This window comes from Limulus polyphemus, unplaced genomic scaffold (genome assembly GCF_000517525.1).
Source record: "Limulus polyphemus unplaced genomic scaffold, Limulus_polyphemus-2.1.2 Scaffold1684, whole genome shotgun sequence".
Lineage (NCBI taxonomy): Eukaryota > Metazoa > Arthropoda > Merostomata > Xiphosura > Limulidae > Limulus > Limulus polyphemus.
The window spans coordinates 146028-153036 of NW_013667294.1; positions in this window are offsets into that span (position 1 = coordinate 146028).

Here is a 7009-nt window from a genome sequence, read left to right on the forward strand (position 1 = left end):
ATTTGATTGCACATTGTGCAATGCGACTGACTTTTACAGATTTTAGGACCAATGTTATATTGAACATTTTCTTCTTTTTTTTACGAAGGTACCCAAAGTTAGTTAAGTTTAAGATTGTTATGAAGCATGAGGACTCTTCAAATTATCTTCATACCAAACGTTAATTGAAGTTCACCGGAGTTTAGAATGAGAGCTTTTTTTTTAACAAGTCACTTTATGATATTTGTTGTAGTTTAATTGGGCCGATTAATACATAGTAATAAACATAAGAAAATTTTGAACAACACGTGAACGTATTTTCGAGATACGAGATTTACAGAAAACTGAGAATTTCTATCTGTAGTGACAGGACAATTACAATCAATTTTAAAATTTTGTAAAATCATGCAGATATTGTTCATTAGGAAACTATAAATATTTTTAAGTTCTTGTTGTGCTAGAATGTGCATTCAATTGAGTAAATCAAAATTAAAGAAGTGATTAAAATGTTTTTAAAAAATTTTTCGATTGTTTGGTTTAATTTCGAACTTAATAAAAGAACGCCTGTAGGAGGACAATAATTAATTGCTGAAATAAATTAAAACTGGGCTAAAATATCCTACAACTGTTAATATGCATCCCAGATAGAATCTCAAATGACATTCTTTGTGACAGCCCACATTATGTAACCATTATGTTTTCATCCACTTTTGCTCATATTTTTTGCCTTCACAGAATACACGAGAGTATGCTTCTTTTGGGGAATGTAATACAACTCCACTTAGTTGTCTGGAGTTACTTATTTGCAGGGTAGATAGGTGGTGGTAGGTTTGTGGTAGGTGCAAACAAGAAGTTTTTGAAACTACATTTTTCATGATTCGTCTGTTGCTTTCTTGTACTAGATTGTAACACATTTAGTTAAAACGTTTTTAATAGGTATATCGTGATTAATTTCTTTTGATTTAGTTTTTATTTATGGGTACACGGACTTACACCGCTAGAAACCGGGTTTCGATACCCGCGGCGGGCAGAGCACAGATAGCCCATTGTGTAGCTTTGTGCTTAACTTTAAACAAACAAGCCAATTTACGGAATCCAGTTAATGAAACAGGTTCGTTGATAATAAACAATTATGTTCCTCCCCGCATTTATGCATTCTCTGCACTCGCAGACCATATTTCTAACCAGTAGCTGGATGACATTTACGAGGATACTCTGAAGTTTGCATGATTCCTATCCTAGTATTCTATAATAATACTGATATCATAACACTGGATACTAATCTACATCACGATAAATGCTGGATTGACTGCACATGCAAAACATATTATACAACTGAATCTAATGCCATGCCAATGTATTGCTGAGAAATGAATTCTGTTCTCTGAAGCACAAAAAGATTTGTACATCCATTCATACAGATGAAATCGCACATCATAACTGAACCATCACCAAAAACGTCTGATTCAACGAAGTTCCATTGAGTTGAACATTTACTATCCTGTCGACCATTGGTAGAAACATCAAAACTCGACTCATTTGTGAAGATCACAGTGGCTGCCAATTCTGGTGATTTTGACAAAACTCACAAACGAGCTTTGCGCTCAAGGGAACAAATGAAAAAAGTACTATTGTCAAACCCATAAATTGTATTTCTTACAGCTTTGTTATACTGAAGTCCACAGTGAATTTATGGGCAGTGGAAAGTTGAGCTTGCATGATATCCTCTAAACTATGTACAGACCAGTTGTGTAACATAATGCTCACAGTCTTACCCCTATGTATTTAGATACATGCTAACCTATTCTGGTGTATCTCTATATCAAAGGCGTGTCCAACAGTGGAGATCTCTACCTTCCCCGCCATCTGAGATATCATCATTTAGTCTTTTAAGATTTCCAAATCCTCTATACATTGTCACTCCCACTGACAAAAAAAGTTATTTTTTCTGCCTTATCCCCAAATAAATAATATTAGAAATTCAATTGCTCTATATTTATCTAGTTTCCAACATTTCTGACAGCCCATTCATACAAAACCACATACAAAAGCTGAACCAAATTGAATTTATTACTAGCTAGAACAGGGAAACGGTGAATGATCATATCTGAAAACGATAGGTGGCGATTTATTTTCATAGAATGTTGGACGTACAATTTATACTGAAACAGCTGTGCAGACTCTTAATACAAGCAAAGTGTGCACATAACTAATTTTCTAGACCCGAGTATTCAGGCGTTCACTTAGCTGGTAGAACGTTTTGCAATCCAAGGTCATGCGAAAGATTGGATTACCACAAAGTAAGAAGTGTCACAAAGAATACAACATACCATTCTTTTATGGATCTTGTGTTCAGCTCTTGGGAGAGATGTCCAGGTTGGTTAATTACCAGGAATGAGATTTATGTGTATATATGTAATCTAATGCCAAAATTATTAATGCGCAGCATAGTCGTGTTTGTTTTAGGGGAGTCTGTGGGTATGCTCCCAAGTTATTTCTAAGTAACGCTAAATGATATGTCCTGGTGCGTATTGAAATAACAGATCTTGGTGAATCTAGAAATAACATATCCTGGTGCATCTAGAAATAACAGATCTTGGTGAATCTAGAAATAACATATCCTGGTGCATCTAGAAAAACCAGATCTTGGTGAATGTATAAATAACACATCCTGGTGCATCTAGAAGTAATACATCCTGATGAATCTAGAAGTAATACATCCTGGTGAATCTAGAAATAATACATCCTGGTGAATCTAGAAGTGATACATCCTGGTGCATCTAGAAATAATACATCCTGGTGCATCTGGAAGTGATACATCCTGGTGCATCTATAAGTGATACATCCTGGTGGATCTAGAGATAATACATCCTGGTGCATCTAGAAGTGATACATCCTGGTGCATCTAGAAATAATACATCCTGGTGCATCTGGAAATAATACATTCTGATGAATCTAGAAGTAATACATCCTGGTGTATACTGAAAGTGTCATAGAATGAAAACTCGAAAGTTTAATACACCTGAATGAAAAAAAATACAAAAATATACAGTGTAACGCAACGTGGACATACATAAATCTTCCTTTGCTGCTAATGCAACATATTTGACCCCAATCTCGTCCACCTTTCTTATAAATAGCAGTAACAACAGAATAAAGATGGTGAAAAACAGTCGCGCCGATAAAACGAATTGATGTGACGTATAACTTAGAAATAATGCCCAGAAACACCTTTAAGCTCACGAATTAAGAAAACCAATGAGAAATTGCTTCTACGACAAGTAAGCGACAGAGGTGAATCGTTTAGAAATGCTTGCATTTACGCTCGGGTTTCCATCAACAAACCCATGGACTGGCGAAATATTTTCCTCAAATAATGAACTTCTTATCTCATTTGTGGTAAATGAAGTATTTTCAGTTGAACTTTACCCTATAAATCCAGGTAGTACCTGTCTATTTTTTCTTTTGTTGGGTCTTTATTTTTACTTTGATCTGATCTGATTTTGAGTCACATTCTCGGTGTATTGATTCCTTGGATTAATGAAAGCTGTGGATTTCTTACAGTCTCAGCTATAATAACCATGTTTCCCTCAATTATAACAGTTCCTTCGTTGTAGCGTACTCTTAGAGGAGTTCTTGTTTAGTGGCTTCAATCTACAGCTCCACACAATATGACCTATCAAGTTACTCTGGAAACAACTATTTTCTTGTACTTTTCTCCATTTAATGTAACTAGTTGTCTGATTAATTATTTCAGTTCTTCCAGACTATCATTAGGGGGAGTTGATATTTCAGTACTACTGGATCTGATGATCCTATAATTTCTAGATGGTGCCTTTAATAGTTTATCTGCAACTTTAATAGATTGAAGTTATATTGCCGACTACAGGGCTTCCTTTAAAGATGTACATTGACATTCCTTCAGCCTAATTCTCATATCCTCATCTATTATGGCATCTATAAATTGGTCATATGTATTATAATTGAGTAAGCCTTTCCAAACTTCTGCAAATTCAGCTAATATTTCTTCCTTCCTCTATACCCTGGTTGATAACTTTACTCTGGATACTTCTTTCTGGTGTGTTATTCCAAACCTTTTGAATAAGGCAGCTACCAAAGATAGATAATGTTACTTAATGTCTTCAAAGAGGGCCTTTTAATTGGGTAGCAAAGTGAATAGTGAGAATAAAACATCTGGAAAACAAATTATTAGGCCCAGCATGGCCAGGTGGTTAGGGCACTCGACTCGCAATCTGAGGGTCGCGGGTTCGAATCCCCGTCCCACCAAATATGCTCGCCCTTTCAGACGTGGGGGCGTTATAATGTGACGGTCAATCCCACTATTCGTTGGTAAAAGAGTAACCCAAGAGTTGGTGGTGATGAGTAGCTGCCTTTCCTCTAGTCTTATACTGCCAAATTAGGGACGATTAACACAGATAGCGCTCGTATAGTTTTGCGCGAAATTCATAACAAACCAAACATATGCTGAAGTAAGTTACTAGCTTCTCGTGTGTTATCTCGAACATTTTCGGACTACTTTAACGTCATGTGCCCTATATCTAACATTTAAATTTAGCTCACAACAGTACAGTATACTCTATTGTAGTTGTTACGAGAAGGCTATTTTGTGTAACTTTGTAGAGTTTATTCTGTTTATTTATATGAATATAACAGTACTGTATGTAGTATGCCCATGTAACTACTTCGCAGGGCGTGGATGAATCTTCACCCAAATTGGTATGGAGGTTCACTGGGCCCATACAAATTTTCAGTTTTACATTTTGTAGTTTTTATGGGCGTTTTTTACCACTACTTCGCCCCCTGTTGATGGATCTTCTACAGATTTGGCGTTAAGGTTTGTTGGGTTTATGCGGAGATACATGCAAGTTTGTGGTTTCACATTTTGCAGTTTTATGGGCGTTTTTTTTTTTTACAATTACATATAAGGGAAGCTTCTTTTTATGTCCAAAGATAACCTTTCATTAATCATAAATTTACATAACTTCCGTCCAGGGAACGAATACTCCAGCTAGTTTTAAATATTTTTGTATTTTATTTCAAAGTCAGGTGAATTATTTTATAATTTGTATCATGTTGAATTGGATTGTAATTACAATATCTATATTAGAGGGTTTTTGTCTGGCTTTTTTATTATCTGTTAAATGGTTCCTGTGAATTGCATATTTTTCTAATTTAAAGGGTTTTCATTTTATTACTGTCATAGGTAATGTGTTAGCCTATCCTATTCTAAAGGAGATAAGAAATCTGTATTGTTTTTAGTATATATTTATATGCATTTTCATTTTGGTTAATATCGGTATTTTTCGTTTTCTTTGCTTAAGGGTAATTTGTAAAGATGTGCGTGTGTACCTGTAATGCTATGTTAAAGGGTTATTTTTATGTATTTATCATCAACAGAGTTTATATATATATATATATATCAGTGTTTAATTGTTCTTTTGCGGTATTGTATATTTCTTGGTTAAAGGATTTGTATTCGTAAGTGGTTTCATCGTTAAAGGTCCATCAATGTGATTATACAGTATTTTCATAGCTTAAGGATATCTTGATGCAATTGTGTGGTACGTTTTCTTTATTCAAGGGTAGTGACGTCTGTGTTTTCAGGAACAAGGAAGGATTAATGCATTCCTTGACCAGTGCAAATTTAACTTATTGGTTATAAAATTAAAGTTAATTGTTAGCTTCAGGGCAAGCCTGAAGTAGAGAAGACCAGAAAATGTGCTATACGAATACACCACGTGTTTCTATTTCTTGTAGTATTACAATAGTATTCTGAATTCATTTTCTGTTCTGAAAATGTGCTGGTTTCATTTAACAAAAACTGTTATGTTAATTGTGTTTCAAGTTACCTTTGTTGTTCTTGGAATTAGATGATACCTGTTACCACCCAGGAAGAATTGCTTAATATGACAGATTATGTAAAGATGTAGACAGCAGCATCCTTCAAGGGTCATTCATGTTATGTGTAGAAGATATGGCCCAACCTATGTTGTAATGAGAACGACCAGTTACATGGTATCACTATTTGTTCTGGATACATGAGAGGTTTTTGGCAAACCAAGGAATGCTTATTTAAACATTGTGGTATAGGATTTCAATACAAATTATTGTCCAATGCAAGTAAAACAACAAGCACTCACACCTGTTTTTGTCACAATAGCAATTGTGAACATTGTTTTACATTTTTCAGACTCGGTCAGTAAGAGATTTAGTCATATTACATAATATCAAGATTGAATCTCCAGTTGTCAAGTATACATATCCACTGTAGCTATAAAATTAATCCAGTTTTACTTGGATATATCACACATCACAATAGAAGATAGACACTAAAAAGTTTCAGAAATAAATAGTAATTAATAATGGCTGGAGACGGCTTGAATGGATAATGAAGAAAAACTTTAATATAAGTTTAACTTAAAAAGTAATTAACTTAAGTGGTGACAACAACTTTTGTGATTGTGCGTTTGATTGTTAAAATTTATTCTTGCAAAGATATCACTGTAGCAATCCATGTATGAGTCGTGTATATCTTGCTATAGTCTTTTAGCAGGTAGCGATGGAAAAGTGAGAAGCCATCATATAACTTCTGTCTCCATCTTCAATCTCATTGGACTATTAATTTGGAAATGTCAATGCTTTCTCCATAAACTCTGTTTCACTGCTTCATTCTGTTGCTCTTTGGAAAATGCTACTTCAAAGCAAGGTTCCAACACAATAGTTAAGGTGGAAATTTAGATGCTTTGTGTTTTAGCAAATCCGTTTTAAGCCCCTCCCATAATACTGCTTTCATTGTTCCCAGTCCAAAGTGGCTTGTGTTATCCTTCAACAAATAATGATAAAAAATAACTATACACCTGGAAAAAAGTTAAGCACCCCCCGTGTTTTTTTCAAGTGATTCAGATTCGACGTTCTTGTGACTGATTATAAATTACCATTCAATCTAAACGTGTTTATCAAATGAAATTATGCATTACTGGGCACAAGAAAACAAGATTATCACCGTAAA